This window comes from Corvus kubaryi, unplaced genomic scaffold, assembly GCF_017639235.1.
Source record: "Corvus kubaryi isolate FWS band 111438036 unplaced genomic scaffold, C.kubaryi_AGA036_p1.0 64958, whole genome shotgun sequence".
Lineage (NCBI taxonomy): Eukaryota > Metazoa > Chordata > Aves > Passeriformes > Corvidae > Corvus > Corvus kubaryi.
This window is the reverse complement of record NW_024581641.1, coordinates 70,821-92,224: the sequence shown is the minus strand read 5'-3', so window position 1 is coordinate 92,224 and position 21,404 is coordinate 70,821. Positions and strand designations below refer to the sequence as shown.

The window sequence follows — 21,404 nt, the reverse complement described above, 5'->3', positions numbered from 1 at the left end:
GTCTAAATCTTGACATTAGATTTGAGCAAGGGAATTAACATGAACTAAGATCACATTTTCATATCTTCTACACATTTTATCATGCTTGGGTTTTTGTTTGCTTTTTTGTTTGATTGTTTTAAGAAACAGGAATGTTTGGTGAGAGCTGCTAGTCAGTAAGAATGGTGACATCTTACTGTTGATTCATGGTCTGACATCGGCTGTGTAAAGGGTGAGGTATAGCTGGTGCAAACCAGAAAAATGTGAAGGGGAGAAGGATGCTCTCCTAAGATCTGTGGAAACTGAAGAAGTGTAATTGGAATTCAGAGATATGTTACAACTTACCACCCAGAAGAACAGCTTTTTTATGAACTATGCTTCTCACTGACTTTCTACCAATAAAGAAGAGGTGACATTTCATTCACCAAGGCAGAATTAACTAGACATAGATGTAAGAAAAGGGCAAAACCATTGCTGACAGTTGGAAAACACAATATTCTCATTTACTGAGAATGCTGGATCCTGTCACAGGACGTAATCTAAGTAAGATGTGCCATGTGAAGCAAACATAAATGAACACTAGAAAGCAAAAAAAAAATCGAAGTTTCTTGGAAATGCTTGTTGAAGAACTGATTAGTAGAACTGACCATAACAATGGCCAGGTTTTTGACAAGGTGAAGATAGCATGGAAGGAAAGCTATAGCTATAGCTAAGCTATAGCTATAAGGAAAAAACCCCAAAACTAGTTGTATAGTCTGCCCCTTAAAAAAGAAGTCAAATAATTCACACAATTATGAGAAAAAGTTTCTCAACTCGGAAGAGAACACATTCCTAATACAGTGTTCTCATGAGATAAACAATCTCTGCTTCTCTTTGTGTAGGCACCTGTTAATGGCCAGCAGACTTTACAATATTAACATTGAAAGGAAATAATTTGGACTGCCACCTATGGAGGAAAGCTTTTACCCTGTTAGCTCTTTCCTGATCTCACAGACCATGATATTTCCCACTGAGGGGGCCCTCAGTGATATGGGAGAGTTCAGCAGAATAACTCTACTCATCCCCTGAGCAAAACCTTCCAGGAGGTTTGGAAGAGTTGAGTGAACTTTTTTTTTTCACCAAAATAAATAAATAAATGTGTTGTTATATAGGCAATGGGAAATAAAAAATCCAGTTAAACTGTTTAGAGTATTTTCTGTCTCTGTTGTAATTAAAAATAGGAATTCTATCCATCTATAATCTTGAGCTTGAATTAGGTGTTTGCTTAGAGGTAAGTGCATGATAATAAATTTGGAATTAAAATGTCTATATAATTTAAAACTTGGTTACTGATCAGCCAACTATAACAGGATATTTATTAATTTCTTTTAAAGGTAAATTTCTGTTCAAATATAGTGATATGGATATATCTGTACATGCTATCATGCTATGTACATGACTTAAAGAAAGACAGTCCTAAGAATTCAGTTGGGTAGTTATCTTTATTTCCCTTTTTTTAAGGAAAATACATTCCATTTTCCAGCAACTGAATAAAAAATAAAGATGGGAAAACCCAAGAGAATTATTTGGTTTTTAAAAAATTAAAGAAAATTGTAAAAAAATTTTAAAGGGGTCATTTTTCATTCTAGAAGATGCAATCTTTGACATTTGCCTTGTTGGACTGATCTCATAAGATTTCACTCTCTTGGGTTCACTCAGTGATCTGATATCAGAGCAAGTTGAATTTACTCAGTTAAGGACAGGAAGTGTTGGGGAGGAGAGGAACAGAACCCATGATTTCAAGGGGGGTGATTCTCCCATATTATGTCTGCCCAAATCATGGCTCTTGTGTTTGGAATTTGCACTTGGAATTTTCATCAAGCTAAGCAGAATTACTCCAGGCTGGGTAAATAGCCAGCACAACACTGCTGGAAGGTGAAAGTGCTGTGAAAATAAAAGGAGTCTCATTGCTCACAACAGCAGTGAAGCCATTCATAATATCTGTATCTCTGGAGACTCAATACTGAATCTGTGGGAGTTATTCTATTTGTTTTGTTTCCTTTTGTTTTGTTTTGTTATTGTTGGGATCTTTGGCATTTCTAGACAGACTTATTAACGGGGATTCTGATATGCAGTTTTTCCTAAAGCTAGTCTTACTTATAACCACTTAAGGGAGGTATAACTTCAAGAGGAGCCAAGTGGAAACGAGACAAAAGAGAAGTGAGGCCTAGAGGGCTTCATAGGCTGAAATGCAGTAACATTCTTTTTCATTCCCGAGCAGTATCTTGTCACTATACAAAAAAAAATATATACAATGCTGAATGAAAGAATGGCTTTTTTTTAAATGCATCTTTTTTTTCCCTTCCTTTCATCTTTAATAATTTTGCAACTAGAATTCTATTTCCACTAAAATATCTTATAAGTCTGTCATAGGTTAGCAAGCATAGTCCTGGAAGGGATGTCCTTGCTAAGGGGTGCTTACAGTTTCCTCTGGGAACTGATAGAACCTATCAACTGGCCAGTTTGAATATGGACAATTCTCTAAGCCACTTAAAGTTGTGACCGCCTCTGTGATCCACATTTAAGAATAGGCAAACTCCCCCTCCAAGCTCTCTCTCGTTTCCGGTGCTGGCACAGGTGGCTGCAGGCCCCGTGTGGGGGCCAGCGGGCCCGGCCAGGCCCTGCTTGGGCCAGGCTGGGCCGGGCCACGGCCATCCTGAAGCCGATGGACCTGTTCCAGCCGTGGAACCCCCCCCACTGCCTTGCCGTGGGCAGCCGGAGCAGCTCGGCTCTCCCCCCTCTCCACTGCGATAAGAAAAATTCAACATTCCAGCTGCAAAGCTGCAAGGCTGAGGTGAGATTAACCCTTTTAGTGCTGTGAAGAGCTGAAAACCTGAGGGAAGAGAGAGAGGAGATGCTTAAAGCTGAAATTCTGTTGTGAAGCTATGATATATCAGACTATCCCGTTGTAATTTCATAAAGATATGGGGGGTGGAGTGTTCAACTCGTAAGCAAAAGCACCTGCGCTGAGATAGGCAGATGCTGACGCAGCTGTAATTTCATGAGAAGTTTGGACAGGGAGAGATGGACCAGATGAGGACTTTTGCTCCAAATGGGAAAGGAGAAAACCTCAGTTCCTAGAGATGCTCCCAGAGATAGTCCTAAAGATGAAGATGATGAAGACCCTTTGCTCCCAGGGAAGGAGAAGGGCCTCTGTTTTTGTTTCTGAACGGCTCAACCTTAAAATTGTACCCCAAAAAACTTCAAGAGTGGACCCTCAAAAGCAGTTGTGGGAAAAGCTGCAAGTCGGGGGAAGGGACTCACATCGCGAGCAGAGACTCCTCTTCCTAAATGGACTGAACGATATTTGGAAGTGGGCGGCTGTCTCGTTGTGATAATGTTTTCATAGCATGAGCAAGAAGAGACTTCTTTTTCTAAATGGACTGAACAAGGTTATTATGGAAGTGGTAAACAGACTGAATATCTTAGGGGTTGTCTTTTTACATTGTCAGTGGGAGAAGGGAGGAAGGTGGGGGGAGGAGGAGAGTTCTGAAGGTGGTATAATTTTTTTTCCCCTCTTTTAGGTCTGTTAATAAACTTCTTTATATCTTTCAAGTTTGGTGCCTGCTTTGCTTTTCTCCTAATTCTTATCTCACAGAAGATAAACAGTAATGAGTATTTTGGACCAAACCACTACACAGTCACAGCTTCCAGAAGAGAAGATAGAAGCTAAGCATGAATCACTGCAAATATAAAAATACATGGATTAATCTACAATACTAATGAGAGTCTTTTTCATTGAATTATCTAGAATCAGTTTAAAAATAATTTTGTGTCTTTTTTTATATTATTTAATGATAATAATGTGTGGGTTTTTTGCTTTCTATGTAATGACTTTTTTTCCAGGGGGGAAAAAAGTTTAATGAATTGCAACAAAATATAATTACTTAAGTGTGTATTTAGTGGCTTGTGTGAAAAGTCTGTGGAAATGGTGCATGACCATTCATTAAAATAATCTGAATATCTCACAGTAATCAGACCTTTCCAAAGATGTTTCCTTTCTCTTTTACTTTTCTTTCCCCTTTTCTTTTCTCAGTGAATACTGTTGTGATAGAATACACCGTGTTTGGCAAATAATATGCAGACACCCGATTGTCTTTTCCTCCTCTGTTTCTATTCCCATCACAAGACAGAATCAAATAAGAATGAATTCAGAACAGGAAAATCTTTGAGATGATCCCCTGAAGGAATGGAGTTCTCTTATTGTCTTACTATTTAACAGTGTTTAGATATAAATTGAATGAAATAGGGGATGTCATCTCATCTCTATCTTTAGCCTGAGGTCTCATGCTGATGATCAGATCCTAAGAGCCTGAATTGGGCTGGTGTCTGTAAGTAACTAGTTCATATTCTCCCACCTGTCTCCTGCAGAGAGGACAGTGCCTGTCATGAGATACAGATCATATGTAGTGCAAATCAGAATTCAGTTGTGAATAATAGAATATGTTGAAGAATAACAAGACATATTTTTTCCATTTCTTTACATAAACCTCATACACTCTTTCACATACGTGATCAGTCACCTACAAATGTTAGAGCTTTTCTACTTCTATGTAAGTAGCAGTATAAGTCTTAGCACACCCATTTACATGTAGAAAACTTTAAGCATGAACACAGAAGAAATATTAGAAATATCAAATGTATGTTTATGGAGAAAATATGTAACTATAACTGTGTCTGATCAGCCCAGTATCCTGCTGCACTGTAATGTCCCAGTTTAAAAGTAAGTGCAGAAATTAGTACAAGAACTGGAATAGGGGCTACAAGTCTGGGACATTTATAAAACAGACACTTATGTACAAATTTCAGTGGCAGGAAAGTAACCGTTGGATTAGTTCAGCAAAACTAAATTCAATATTCCAATTTCAGAAATGTCAATGTGTTTTGTTTTGCTTTGATTAATCCTCATGACATTTCAATTCCCAAAAAGGAATGAAATCAAACAAAGAACAAGAATCAAACAAACAAAGAACAAAGAAAAAATCTGAAGAATTATGTAATGTCAACACTTCATCCCATGTCCCACCAGCAAAGCTTAAATGATAGCTTGGAAGACAATTGTGTGAAGTTAAAATCCTTTGAGATCAGCTTCTGGGTAAGGATCCAACTCTCATCACTTTTGCCACGAGGGAAAAGAAAACAGAATATCAAATATTTTTTTATTTTTGTAAATGGGTGCTAAAAAGATTGCACAGGACAATGTTCCCTCAATCTATGCTCAATGTACCACCCTAAACCTCTACCTTGTTTTGATTTCTAGGTAGGGAATAGAGGACAGTGATGCCATGATGATTTTTTGCCTTTTCTTTTATATACCCCTTTTATATATATTTTTATAGATTTTTGTATTCTTAGTGTTTTTTAGCCTACATTCTTAGACTTGTTTGTCAAGCTAGGAGACTAAACATCTTAGAAGTCTCGTAGTTAGGGATCAGTGTGCCCCAGACCCCAAGGTCCTCTCCAGAACACATTTTGTAAACTAAGACAGAACCATCCAGGGGAAGGTTCCTCAGGGAGGGGGCTCACTCGAGCCTCTCACTGGAGAATCTTTGATAGATATGCTAATTAGTAAAACCTATATTGTTATACCAGATCTTTTGGGGGGGGGGGCATTGTGGTGTGCATTTCAGTGCATTCCACCTGGACGTGTGCACCTAAGGATCCTTAAAATAAATACCAAGGTAAAATCCCTTTTCCCCTTCTAACCGTGTTTGATTCTTGATTTTAAGACCAGGAAAAGGCATCAAAGGAGTAGGGCAATTAGTTTGAGTTCTCTGATTTCTTAGAATCAAAAAACTGGGCTTTTGTATTACACCCTGAGAAAAAGTTTTTCAGCCAGCAAAAATGAATGAGAAGAACTTTGCTTTGTTCAACACCAAGACCACCTCCCATTTTGTCTGGCTTTGTTTTCTGGGTTTTTTTTTAAGAATTCCCCTCCTTTTATTTGCTTAGAGTTGCATTCTGGGCACAACAATTTAATCTAAACTATGATTATAATGACAATTATACTAACTTGTTTCCTTCCACATTTACCTAGAGGAAGCTGTGACGGGGTCTGCACCATCTGCCCTGTGTGGTGGGCCAGTGCCTCCACCCAGTTGGAGCTGTTGAAGGGTGAGTCTCCAGTGCAGACCTCAGACTGCAGTAAGTGCCAAGATCTTTCTCTTGGGGTAGGGATTGGCAGCAAGCAGGGGTAATGGCTTTAAGGAGGGTGGATTAAGATGAAATATCAGGATGAAATTCTTTATGTGAAGGTGTTGAGACACTGGAAAAAAGTTGCCCAGAGAAGCTGTGGATGCCCCATCCCTGGAAGTATTTAAGACCAGGTTGGATGGGGGCCTGGTTTAGTGAAGGTGTCCCTGCCCATGTTGGGGAAGTTGGAAGTGGATGACCTTAAAGGTCCTTTCCAACCCGAAACTTTCTGGGATTCTTTTCTATGATTCTATGATCTTAAAATATCAAAGACACGAAAGATAGCACTGAGTTACTGCTGTTTGCAAAATGCTTCTATTTGATCTATGAGCAAGACAGGCAAATGTAAATATATCTCGCTTCATTGGCCACTGTGTAGAGTCCACCAATTATACCAGCTGACACCCTGACGTGAATCCTACATGAGTAACAGCATGGAAATGCATTGACCTCGAAGAGTCAGAGTCAAGCAACAAACAAGACCTTGTGCGACAAAATCTGAGGAGAAAAATCAGCCTGCTTAATGAGGTATTTCATGGTAAACTGAAAATATTCACAAAACCTCTTCTTTTTAAAAACATCATCTCTTTATATGTTTTACTCTTTGGTATCAAAGATATAAGATGTTAATATGGAATTTTTTCTATGAATTTCTGTTGTATATCTTTACCCACTGGAGAGGGAGGAATGGATATATGTGTGCAGATGATAGTGGTGTATCATAAGGACAATTAAAATATAGTAAAAATATAAAATAGAGATTTTAAGCTGTTCGATTTTTTGGAAGGGGGGTTTGTTTTTGCAAAACAGCAGAGAATAAGCAGGAAAGTTGTGCAATGATGCTAAAGCAATCTTGTGAATGACAATTTCACAGTATTTAGGAAAATTTCTGCTACTGGAGGACACAAAAGAATAAAAAGAAAAAAAAATGGGGGGTGGTGCAGGGGCGGCAGCCAGATCTCCTCTCTACAGTTGTGCAGAAGTCTAGCCAAAATTAAATATGTGTAGATGAAGTAAGTAGGCTGTGGAGAGAGGGTAGGAAGAGATTGACTATTCTAAATTGAAACATCCAGTTCATCTTTCCAAGAATAAACCAGATGGAGAAATTGTGACTGGATTGGTTTGGACACTAGCCAGATGGAGGACCAGTTATTCTGGCAGACAGGAGAAAAGGGGAGAGCAACCTATGAGAAGCACAGCAAGGTCCCGGACAGATGAAGATGTGAGTAGCCCAGGAGCAAGGTCAGCCCTGCCTTGGGTTCTGGCAAGCTCACCCACAGCAAGATGGAGAGCAGCTTGTGCAGTGATCAGGCTGCTGCCTTCAGGAGCCAACACACCTCCTGTGTCAATGGCAAGGCTGTGGGGTTTCACACAGGGAAGGATGTTGATAGGAGAAGCACCGTTTATTGTCACTGGATGATTCTACTCTTTAGAGAAGGTTTAGAGAATCAGGAAGCTAAAGCTCTCAAGGATGAAATGAGGCGTTTGGATTCTGCTGTTTCGTGTAAAACACTGAAGATCTACTTTTTATTTTTCACCTTGCTTTTTGAAGTGGAAATTCAAATTTCCCAGTGTTTTCAAGATCAAAACTAACATTTATTTTAGGCCCAGTCTCAAATTTGACCATTTTGGCAAAATTTCTCTCTGTATCATGTTTTTTATATGTGAGAATTTTCTAAATTGTAAAGGTTACTTTTTCCCTTCTCCTTAACAAAATTCCATGCCTGTATCCAAATGCAGATTTGAAATCTCAAAGTTTGCACCATAAAACTGTGGAAAAATGCATGTGACTGAGTGAATAATCTCGAAACTAAGATACATGGATGATATATATGTAGCTTCTTTCACAGGCACCGATATATTAAAGGTACCAAAAAGCAGGGTTTATCTACTTGGTTGCACTTGCGATCTTCTGTGATCATATGTAACCTCATAAAATTGATCTACTTTGCAGTAAAATGACACTCACTGGAGTAGTGATTAGTATAGCTCTTTATCTTATCTCTCATCTTAATTTCAGTGATGAGTGCTATATATGCTAGAAAGCTAAACATGTCCTGGTATTCAGGGTCCTATATGCTGTGGAGGATTCTCTAGTGATGGCAGCTACCTGGTCAGAGTATGGAAGATCACCGAAACTGGTATGAAAAAGAATGACAGAGCTAAATTTAGTAGAGAGTGTAGCCATAGCTATCTAGTTCTGCACTACATTATATGGACTTGACAATTTTTTTCCTTCAGCCATTGGTATCTCCATTTTACTACCTCTATAGAATTGTAGTTTCCCAATGAAGTAAACTCTTAAATCCAAACAGTGCTTCAAGTCTTTGCTACCATCAATCTGGACTGTATGAAGAAAGTAGCAGTTTCGAGATTTACAGCTTGTTAGTTTAAACTGTGTTACAGAAAACAAAATCAAATGGCATATGCCATTGCAAATTCTGTATTAAAAAGCATGTGCAAGGCCTGACCTGCAGAGAATAATTTCTGCATAGTCTCTCACATGGCTCTGTAATAACAAAACAAAAAAAAACAAACAAACAAACAAAAAAAAATCTTCTATGCCTATGTCTAATAAGACAATTTGTTTATTAGATTTATTAGATTTCCATTGCCAATGACTTCGTGCCTGACTTTAGAATGCTCAGTCAGTGATGCTACAAATGCCTTATGAATGGACTACATCTTAGGAGCACCTTTTCCAAGAAAGCATGCTCAGCCTTCAAGCTCTGCAGAATAAAGTCATTGCTTGTTATGGACTACAGGCTTTGCAGGCTTTGTGTTGAGGAAACATCACATGCACTAGGACTTACCAGGCTTTGCCTGGATTCATGTCTGAAAATCTTTTTTTTAGCTTATTTAACAGTAAAAGATGTTATCTAATGATCAGTTCAATAATGATCTGTTTTCTCTTTGTTTAGCTTTGTACAATTGTATAACTCTGTATACACATGCATTTGCACGTATAGCTATATGCACTTTGGTATCTGCTTGATATCCATATTCAGCAGCTGTGTTTGGTGCAGAATGAACTCTCTATGACCCTTGAGTGAAATGCTGCATAGCGGAGGGGAGGCACAGGATAAGAGTGGAGGCCTTAAAATTATGGGCATGGGATGGTACGAGAGATGACATGCCAGTGTTTATGAAAAGAATGTAACCTGGTAACCTGGGTAAACATGTAAAACATGCCATATGTAGTGCATTTGGATCTGACATGGCCCTGCAGAATAATGAAGAAAGATCAAGGTACTACAAATGAAAAAAAAAGGCCCCAGGCAGTGACAGAGAAGATGTTATCCATAACAAGAGTTAGCTACTTCCAGTGAAGAGCTACAGATGCTGATGCTTCAATGTAAAATTTCCTTCAATCCTCACTGACCTCAGCACACAGCAGGGCACTAGAAAGGATAAACACTTCACCAGAAAAATAAAGAGAGCATACTGGGAAATTCGAGCATAGCAATTTTAATTGTCCATATTTTGAACAGCGACTTATTAATATGGTAGTTGTGATAATATTAGTTATTATTTCATTTGATTCTTGAGACTATAATTTGAATAAAAATGTATTGATTTTGAAGATAATGTGTTTGTTGCCCTTTGTTTATAACATGATTCGAGACCTATTAATTCAAAAGGAATTTAAGCAACCCATTCTACAAATCAGATGCACAAAACTGGTAGCACAAGTATTCATTTACCACAGTGTTTTGGAATTTGAGATTCTTTGTTCATCAGACAAGTTAATATTTGCCCTGTAGCATGAAGTTTTTGGGATATTCAAGCAAAAAAAGGAAAGGCTTATGAATAATTATTTATATGTCTTTGTTCAGCATTCTGAACATAGTAAAAAATTATTTAGTTCACACACAGAAAAACACAATACAGATCATAAATGAAAAAGACAGTGTTGCCTTCTCATTTCAGTTAAGAGATTCAAGAGGAGGTTTTAAGATAATGTTTATAACTTCAGTTTTGCAATCTTTTCCTAGGTCAAAGCATATATTCTGCATGTTCAATTATTGGAATGAAAAAAGTAATTTTCAATAATTTAATAACTTTAATTTTATTATTATAAGCAATAAACTACGTTGTCAAAAAAATGGTATGCAAACAACATATCATGTCAATTGGCTGATGTGACAGTTTGTCCTGGATCATAAAACTTTCTGGAACCTACATTTCTAGGAACATGAGCATTCAAATATTTCTTCTTCAACACAATAAATAAATTCAGCTTGTAGCCTAGTAATGCTATTTCCAGAGGAAATTAGTTGATCACACATCACAGGTTAATTTTTCTCAATTAATTTATCTGATTAACCAGATACAATGGGTTTATAAAGTATTATTTGCCATTAGGATTATTTCCAAAAGACCATCTTCAACAAAAGTAGAAACAAAGTCTACAGAATAATACCCTAAGATTCATCAAACAAGGTAATAAGTTTTTCTCATCTTCCTTTTTTAATGTCACATCATATAATATTTATGAATTATAGCTTAGTACTTTTTATATATAAACTTTTACAGTTATTCTTAAAATAAAAAAATATAGAAAGGAAATGTAGAGCTGTTCAAAATGTAATTTGTATCTAATAAAATTAACACAGGAATATTACAAGGAATAATATTCACTCGCTAGAGGTCAATGATAAGATATTTCATTTTTAGTTGTATTTGACTTTCTGCCCTTTTTGCTTCAAATGCAAATATATTGTCACAAACTAATTCACTCTTTCATATTACATCTTTACCATTTGATTTATTTCATAAAACCTTCAAACTACTAGGACTGTAATTCTGTAAAAAAATAAGGGACATGACCAAGAAATAAATTTATTCTGATGTGTTACCCCAGTAGGTTAATAATGTTATTAGTTTTTCATACTATGCACAGTAATGTCTAGGAGACTTTAACAAATAGTATTTTCCTTGTGTTAGGTACTGTACATACAGAGAATAAAGTTACTTCATCCAAAAATATACATATATCCTAAATATTTCAATTAAAAATCAGAGGTTCTGATGCTGTTTTTAAAGGTTAAGTCTAATATTCTTAAATTAAAAACAATAATTCATCATCTGTATTAGATCTGTTTGTTTTAAGCATAACCAGGAAAATATCAGAGAATGGATTTTTCTTTCAACAGTAAAAGAAAAGCTTGAAAATATGTGTATGTCCATACCAGAGCACTTCCATTGCAAAGAAATTATCAGCTTTGAATTGACCAGTGTCAGTGGGTCTGAAAAGCTGGAGATTTTCTAACAGCTTATATTTGCATTAGAATTTGAATATTCTGTTCAGTGACCCTAGCAGATCAGAAAGACATAGAAAATGTTCTGAGACCTCAGCTTCTGTGTATTGCCATTCAGGAAGTATAGCTAAGAGTACAAATGAAAACTACATATTCATAGATATTTTTAAAAGTAAAAACTTGTGTACCTTTGCTTGTTTTGTACTCAGTTCTTGATTAATTCAAAATACTTTCTTATCTTAAAAGGAAAAAAAAGTATTCCTGGTGTTTTATACATATAAAATGCATTTTGGCTGTGTTTAACTATACTGGGCACTTAGGCCAATTTTGTAGAGATATTTTGCACCAACCTATTACACCAATATTTACAAGCTGCGTTCTTCATATTCACTTAATGCAATATCCACCCTTCTTCATCTAAGCTGTAATAAACATAACAGGGATAACTACTTACAAAAATCTTTAAAAATATTTTTGCAGACCATGCTTTCTTCTGAGAATATTTATGACCATGAATATCACGGGTACTTAAAATATGTTCAGCAGAAAGATGGAATAAATGCATTACCAGCACAAAAGTAATTATAGAAACATTGGAAGAGCCAATGAAACATAGATTTAGAAGAAACATAAAGATTTTAGTTATAGGCTAGATTTTAGTTATAGGCTAGCTGTGTTGGAACGGGTGGAATAGGAAAGAATTTGGGACCAGTGAGAGTTAATTAAAATAGTTAGGAGAGCTGGACCTGAAATGGGTTTTTAGATGTTAGTAACCAATTACCAAATAGCTGATGATCTGTCATTTGCATGTTTGCTTAGCTGTGCTTAGAATAAAGAGTAGAAATATTGATAAGTTTGTGTAGGGAACAAGGACAATTACAATTTCCTCCCTTTGTGGGAACTTGTCCAAAAGTCATGCAAGAAGAAACTTAGAGGTCACTAAAGTAATTAGGATTGTTAAAGTTCAGAAAGGCAAAAAGGTCAAAGTGAGGAAGATGAGTTACTTCATCTTCCTTAGAACCACTGACCCAATTCAAGACCACCGACTCAATTCAGAACACACACTACGCATGCTTAATGACATGTAAGCTCACTTCCATACGAAGCGGAGAATAGGAGGTGCTAACACTATGAATATGCATTTGTATTTTGGATAGTCATAATATTTGGAAATAAAAAGCTTTGTGTTTGCTTGTATCAGGGCCTGCGTCTTAGGGAGCTATCCCACGCAGAGCCTGGTGCCAAATAAAACATGCACTTTCTGACTCTAAACTGTTAGAGTTTTTGTCCGTCTCAGTTGGATATCGATATTAGATCGATATTCATATTTTGGTAAGTCACCACATTGGATGAGACTAAGGTCTAGCTAGATTAGGAGCCAGTTTTCAACAGTTTGTAGTGGTAACTGATCCAGAAAGTCATCAAAATGAGGTAGCAAGGCATTATGGGGTAACATGATCCTTACTTCTTCTTCTGAACTATCCTTATCAATAGCCTGATCAAATCCTTATGTGGTTTCAGGTTTCTCCAACATTATCTTGAAGACAGAGAAAGGTAAAAAATATCTCCAACAGAGCAGAGTAGATCTGGAAGAGAGAACAGACTTTTGAAAGGGTAATAATACTTCAGAATGACCCAAATAACTCAAGCCTTTCCACAGAATGAGTAAATTGAAAACGTGTCATGATTCCCTCCACTACAGTGGGAAAAGGACTCTGCACAAGGCACAAGGACTGGCTAGGGTGCATTTCTTGAAGAAATGAAGAGCAAGTTAGGATCTAAGCAAATAACCCCAATAAAGTTCTAATACGTCAACAATGATAATTAAAAATTTACTATCTGACACGTAACACTGAAGATTTAGGTTCAGAATTTTCCTATTTCTTGTTTTTGGAGAAGGTGCAGTAGCAGTCCAGGGGCTGAAGTGATTTCCCATGAAAGTATCATACAGGCATTTGGCCCAAAACACAAAGTCTTCCAAAGTATAGCATAAATAAATAAATAAATAAATAAATACTCAGATCTGTGTAGAGAGTAGTTACTAGAAAAAAACAACACTGCTGGGTATTACATATCAGTACACATATCTCCAAATTGTAGTACACTCAATTCTTTCTCAGGAGAAAATGGGGAAATTGATAAAATGGTTGTGATTGTTTTTTGGGTTTTTTTACCAGGTTTGAAAGAAAGTAGCCAATGGAACAATATAACAAGGAGTGCTATTCACGTCACCAAATATACCTAAGGTGAGAGAAATAGCAATCTGTTATAAGCTAAAAATCAGCTATATAATAAACAAAATCAGCTACATAGTAAAATACATTGAAATGAAATATGACTTGACATTAAATAGGAAAGCTGAAGCTGGTAATTATTTTTAAATATGGAATCAAATTAAGAACCAGTTGGTATTTGCAAAGAACAGATGTTAAAGATGATTATTATAACCACTGGCAATATTGTATCTTATAATATGCAATATACTAGCACAAAATAGCGTAGAAGGAAAAGTAAACCTCTGTTGAAAACACTCACAGTTTTATGGGCAAAAAAATGTCTTAATTAGTATTAATTGAGATCCTAAAAATATCGTACATGCATTAAGTCATCTAAAAGAGTCATACTTTGCTTATAAAAAGATAAAGTAGAAAAAAAGTTCACCAAACTCCCTGAATAAAGAAAGAAGCATAAAGAACACTGACACTTTATACAGTGATAATGGGAAAAGAGCTTCTCACATCTGCAATGGAGCAGCTGACAAACACCAGTACTGTGAACATCCATATCAGCATCTCTATTACATGCACATTTGAGCAGTGCAAAGGTACTACTCCCAACAGGAGATGTCACTGCCTGCTTCCAACCATGGAAAAGAACAATGTTTCTTGTACCCTGTTGTAAATACAGTGTTTTGGAGTCCATGGGGCATTCAGCAGGGACCTTAAAGGAAAGATATAAAAATTTAAACCAGTAAACTATCTAGCTCACAGCTAATTACTTGCTAGAAATCAAATATGCATACGAAACCTCAAGAAGAGTTTCCAGAAAAAACCCAAACAGTCCTGTTTAAACATAGAATGTGTCCTAGGCTCAGTAATAGCGGGGTAGACTCTAGGGTAGAGAGGGTTTGTTTTTGTTTTGTTTTGGTCTTTTTTTTGCTGGAGTAAAAGGACTGTCAAAAGATGGAAGACTAGATGAGCTTTAAGAATGATGTTCTGATAATGGCCCACCTGGATCCCCACTTCTGTTTTTCCTCTTTTATCTCCCTAACATGGGTTTACAAAGAAGAGATTATCAGGAGAAAGTTTGCACCTTCTTTTTGTTAAGGATAGCTGCAATAATTTCAGTACACAGATTAGGAACTCAGATAAATGAAAAGCCAGGAATTTTCAGGCACTAAAAATATCTTCTAGAGCTTGAACTTGACTTCGTAGTCCCAAGTTGTGTTTTAATGTTGCTGCTTATTATACTTATATTTTATTTGCTCCTTTCCTACCATCTAATAAGGAAACTGAAACTGCAAGGATAAAAAAGACAGAGAGGGAAAGACATACATAATGTAATTCATACAAAAGTGCTCTAAGTGGCTCATTTAGATATAGTTTTGACATATGGGCTAAATTAAGACTTTAAATAGTGCAATACATCTTTTAATGCAAAAGAAATAGTATAAATGGGACTCAATTAATGAGCGGAAAATGTAAAAGACATTCTGGAAAAGCTATAAATTGCTTACTAAAATAAACCAGCAAAATTAATAGATAATGACTCTTGCAGCTCACTGTCATGTCCTCTTAACCACAACATCCATCAGGAAAAGAAAAAAAACATGCTTAGACCCAGTTATTTTACTTATTGAAGCTGCATGAGTGAACACTCTGATGAGGATAATTGAAACTCTCTTAAATTACCAACACAGAGATATATTAGGACTACAGATACAAAAAAAGGTTAATCCTTCCAAGCCCCGTGTGTTCACACATGGCTCCCTGCGTCTTAAGTAAAAAAGAGGCATCTATCAGCAAGGCATGAATCCTCAGGGTGAGGGGATGGCTTCTGGTCTCTGCTCCAAGCAGGGCCTGCCTGCCTCCCAGGCTGCTGCTCCTGCAAGAGGAGATGGCCTGCAGATGGATGGCAGAGCAGCGGCACAGCAGGCAGCCCTGTGGGAGCAGGGAAAGGCAGAGAAAGGTGGGCAAGGGGCAGGTCCCTGCCTCATCCACTGGCACTGCTGTGTCACTTTCCCTCCCAGGGAGGAGGGGAACAAGGCAGCAGGACACAGCACTGTGTGTTTCACCACAAAATGATTAAGAAAACAGAAGTTTTTATTTCCTTTCCTGTAACAGTTCATGTTACCGTTATTGCCATCTTCTGAGAAAAACTATTCATTTCAGGCTTCAACAGTTTTATTTCATGCTCACAGAGGAAAAACTGATGAGGTGTTGTGATTATTTATATTACTGCTGGGGATGGTGACGTTAACACTGACATTCAAAACCGATGTATAGTTCTGCTTTACAAAAAGTACATGTGATAGTTACCATGTCATCTTTGATTACTGAGCTGCCATTTACCTCCTCAAAGAACAGCAATTATTTTCTTTTTTTTATTAGACAAATATGAATAATGCAAAATATTAAGATGAGTTCTTCTCTTTGATCTACTTGTATGAAGAGTTTTTCTTGTTACAGTATTTTTAATTACTTCTAAGAAAACCTAGCCACGCATGTTCTACCACTCTTAGCAGTGCCATAGACGCCAATGAAGTTTTGAGTATTTTTACTTAATTTATCTGGTGTCTGCCATAACTACAGTTCTAAGGAGTTGGGTTTTTCTTCTTTTCTTTCTTCATACTTATTGTACATATGGTGATTTCCAATTTTTAATTTATATGTCATTTCCTATAATGCTCTTTCTGAGGTTGCTAGAATGCTCTCACTTATTGTCTAGTTTGTCTGTGTCTTCAAATAATTATAATTTTCTCCATTAATTCTTTTTCCAGTTCTCTTTTGCACACTGCTGGAACTGGTCATCTTTTTGATATTTCAAAGAGGGGCAGCAGAAAACAGAAATTATATCAATAGAAGTAAACCAAACACAATATGCTGGGGCATATCCAGAGTACTATTTATTTATTTACTTATCATAGCCAGTTTAGTTTCATCATTTTGCTTTGGTTACACTTTAATAATTTCACATATAAAGCAAACATGCATTTTTCTGTTTGGTTTGGGAGTTTCATCAAACTAACTAACATCAATATTAATTTTGGTCATTTACACAAATCTAGGGACAAGCAATGCAATGATTTAGATATAAGTTGGCAGAGTGGCAAAACATGATTGAGACCAAATATTGGAATCAGACTCCTGAATGGAGAGAAAATGCAAGTTTTTTTACGGAAATTTAAAAATGAAAATGAGGGTGATATTTCAAGCAAATTGGTAGAGAATTGGATACATTACATCTGAGTCATTACATCTGAATGTTTTTGAACCACCCAGGCAACAAGATTATGCTATCGATAAGGCTATAGATCCACAGAACTGAGGAACATCTCACCATGCAGAATATTTTGAAAAGCCTACACAGTTATTGTGGTGTTTAATAAAGAAGAGCCTAATCATGAAAGGGCAGTCTATTACAATATATGAATTTTTTGAAATACTGAAATCTGCTAAGAATTTAGGAAAAAAGGAGAAGCAATATATGAAGGAATAGGATAAAATATGCACAGTGGTATTCATAGGCAGGACAAAAAAAAAGAATGCTATTCTTTATGGGACAGCATGAGGATAGATATCGGGGGAATAAATCTAGCAGTGAGAATAGGTAAGTTATTTCTTGCCTATAAAGTGATAGGCATTGAGTTAGGAGTGATTTATACAGGAGTTTACCATGTGATGTAACAAAAAAAGTTTGAGGGTGATGAAGGTCTAGATGCAGGAAGGAAGGTATGTAATAACATTTGGCTTTTAGGCCAAACTATTGAAACATCTGTCAGCAATGTTTTAAGTTCAGATGATTCTGCCTTTTGGTAAAGGAATGACCTAATGGTGCCTTAAGGTCCATCCCAGTTTTATTTTCTATGTCACCAGGGGCCTGGGATATGAGGTTATCTTAACATCATGTCTTTAAATGTTAAAAGGCTGCTGTAACAATTTGTTCCAAAAGTCAGTTTTCAACAATGTAATAATCGTCCTTAGCCAATCTTTCTACCTATTATCCAAAAGTTAGAGATTGATTTATACTGCATGGTTGAACATATTTTCAGTCTTCAGTAGTTTTTAAACCCATTGAATGAAATGTGGAAGGAAGGATCTTTTCTTTCAAAATTTATTTCTCTATACTTCTCTGAAATCTTTTAAATCTTATGTCATTGGCCTCAGAATGTGTCTTCTTTTTCCATGATGTTGTGCTTTTATAAGCTCTCATCAACATCAGATAGCCTGGCACCAGATCTGGTATAAAGACAGGGATTTTGATTTGCACTAGTGACTACAGCAGCTGGACCTCATATGAAACTCTGTTCCCATTCCTACTTGATTATAAAGTCTGTTTATAATCTTATAAAGATTATAAACATAACACTTTCAATTCTTTCTAGATCATGAAGACTGTCTAGGAAGGGCTAGCCTCAAATTTTATGTTTACATCCAATCTTTGTTTCTGAAAATCAGTGAAATAGAACAATCAATAATTTTTCTTCCTTTAGAGAATTTAATTCAGTTCTGGACTAAGATTAATATAAAAACATTCCTGAGGCTTCAGATGCTGGCCGTCAGATACAAATCACAGTTTTAGGAAACAGTCATTGCATGTGCCATTCACTCCTAAACAGAATTAAGTAACTATGTCAAGTCAAACAAACAAAAGAAAAAGCTGGGAAATTTGCTTCACATATTTACAAAAATACATCTATTTTTACACCACTAAATATTTGAGTGGAGTAGTGATGTCAGAGTATGAGGCCGATTATTAATATGCAAGTAAATTTATCCATTTTAAGCAAAAGACCTTGTGCTAGTCCCAAATACATTTTTGCTCAAAGATAAATAGCCTAATGGCACTTATGGAATATCCTAAAGTGCTTTACATCAACAAAAGTTACTATCATAGGTATTTGAGTGAATTTTACTTCACATTGAATTATTATTTATGTCATCCCTGCAGATACATGACTCCTCTGCAATGTATTTTCATTAAGATTTAATGGGTTATTCCTAATGAGTTGGCTTCTTTCTTTCTTTGCAGCTTTTTCCCTGTAGTAAAACTTGTTACTAGAAAAAAACCCTGTATTTTTAAAATAGTACACCGCAGTGATATGTTTTTTAGTGAAGAGTGTGTTTCTGAACTGTTAGAAGAACAATACTTAGGAGATAATATCTTGTAAAGGTTGGAGTGCTCTCTATTTTTCATGTGGTAGTATAATAAGAAACAAATGACAGGCTGGGAGGAAGAACCTTGAAGTGATAGCTACCTGAATAGAAATGAAAAATGGAGGGAAAGAAGTTGAAGGACCTTGCTCTGTCATATGTGTTTCATACACCTAACTCAATGATCAGTTCTAGCAGGACACAGGCACTTGCCTTAGTGACCTCAACTTGCTAGTGCAGGTGGGAGTCAGTTACTACTGCAAAGAACAAAAAAAAAGAGGTGGACTGATGATAAATAGCAGGCAATGGATGAAGAAAAAAGAAAACAGTTAGATAGAAATCTCCAGACAGCATGAGTCCATGGAGAAGGACAGTTGGCCCAGTGTCATATTTGCTGAGGTTCTGTCCTTTCTTTCTTTTTTTCTTTCTTTTTTTTTCTTTTTCTTTCTTTCTTTCTTTCTTTCTTTCTTTCTTTCTTTCTTTCTTTCTTTCTCTCTTTCTCTCTTTCTCTCTTTCTCTCTTTCTTTCTCTCTCTCTTTCTCTCTTTCTCTCTCTCTCTCTTTCTCTCTTTCTTTCTCTTTCTTTCTCTCTTTCTCTCTTTCTCTTTCTTTCTTTCTTTCCTTTTTTTTCTTTTTCTTTCTTTCTTTTTCTCTCTTTTTAATTTTTTTTGTGCAATTTCATGAGGCTTTGTTTTTTTCTTAAAATAAGCATATTTCACATTTATGTACAGCCTACCATGCTTTCTGAATTGTAAAAATAAGAATTATTCTGATGAAAGAATAATTGAATTCAGCACTTACATATCTCTAACACAAAAGTCAAACAAAGAAATAACTTAGCAATGCACCACAATACTCTGCAAAGAAAAGGAAACTTGCTTTGCAAATTGACTGAAGATTGTATCAGATACAAGATGAAATAGGAAAACTCTTATTCTGGGTTTCAGTAGACTGTGGGTCTTTTTGAACTCCTGCACTTGCTGTCAGATAAGTGAATAATAAACTTGTCCCAATTTTCCATATTGTCTAATCTGTCCATTGTGGGCTTGATCCAAAGCAGAAACCTAATAATTAACATACTTTTTACATGACTTCCATTTTAAATCAAGAACAGAAACCAAGGAAAAATTCAGTATGTGAATATTTAATTGCTTCTTGTGTGTAAATTCAAAGCAACCACAAAAGGAGTGATCTAGCTTAATGAAGCATACAGTGATGATGAAATTTAATAAAAATATGTTGATATTGATAAAGATAGTGATAAAGACATAAAGAATAAAGATATGAAGATAGATGTAAATTTATAAAGATAAATATAAAAACAGACATACTTCTTCTACAGAAGAGTTTTCTTCTCCCATGTGTATCCTGTGAGGAATCTCATGGGGAAGACCCTTGACTATTTTAAGGTCCAAGATGGGTTCTAATGTTGATATTCTAAAATCCTTTGTATTTTCAGCCTGCTTTCACATTAGTCTCTAATTCTCCCTTGCTTTCCACTCTCTTGAACATGATGCTCAAAAAGAATATTTTATTTCAGCAGAGAGGCAGGTTTCCCACTTGAATGCTTTGTATTGAACAAAATACATATCCATGTAATTTTGCTTCCTGCATATAATCATGAAGTACTGTACATGCTTGTTGAGTTTCTCTAATTGAGTAAATATGAATTAGCATGAGCAAGGGCTGGCTATAGTCTTCTTCTAAAATGTTCTTATGGGTGATTTGCACATTACCCGTTGCTTGGGCTCGTCTTTGGTGGTTATTCCCTCTTTTTCTGCACTCATTAAATAGAGACATCCTCATGTAGCACTGGGAGATTATGCCCTCTGCCAAGCAGCATGGCTCTGCCCTGGAGGATGCTGAATAGTACATCTGAGACAGTTAGGAGGACAGATCAAAATCTATGCTCTCGTTGGGTTGCCAAGGGTACTTACGCCCTCACGAAGCAAATGAGGGTTTTGAGTATGTTTTCTTATTTTTCTTTTAATGACCCTTTCTCTGCTTGTGAAAGCTGCAACTGTATCCTGCTCTGTATCCAATTTTGTGGGAGAGCCATGTTTAGGCTTATTTAAAAAGCAGTTAAGGAAATAAAGTAAGCAACAAGGCCTTGGAGATATATATAGACACACACAAATGCACACCCATGTACATACACATATGCACACATATTTGCATCCAAAATCAGTATTGCTAAGATTTGTTACTTCCTCCTGAAAACAGGAAAATAGAATTTCACACATTTTGTCTTGATTATGGCAAAGATTAGTTAACCAAAAATATGGATTAAAGGCAAAGATGCCTGAAACACATTGCCTTTCTGTATTATGTCAGTGGACTGTTATCAGTGTGAGCAGACATCTGTCTATATTCATTTTGAATTACTCTGCTGGCTTTTTTTGCCAAGACAAATAGAGTGGTAAATGTAATAAACTAAATTTTTATTGTATGACGAGAAATAATATCAGGATCTTGCGGAAGATGTAAAAATCCTGTAAGACAGAGCTTTTACCTCTCCTAAAAGATGGACTCCAGAAACAGAACGAAAAATGCAAAATTTT

The 21,404-nt window shown here is 36.2% G+C and overlaps 1 protein-coding gene across 4 annotated transcripts in view; it reads right to left on the bottom strand.

Moving 5' to 3' along the window:
- LOC121672781 (cadherin-19-like) overlaps positions 1–21,404 on the bottom strand; it is a 114,728-nt gene that overhangs the window by 68,867 nt on the left and 24,457 nt on the right. The window contains exon 2 of one of the 4 annotated variants that reach the window (XM_042045627.1): positions 12,937–13,057. The exons of the other annotated variants lie outside the window; for them this stretch is intronic. The gene's annotated coding sequence lies outside the window, so the exon portion shown is untranslated. The remainder of the gene's footprint in view (positions 1–12,936; positions 13,058–21,404) is intronic. 4 annotated transcript variants of the gene reach the window in all.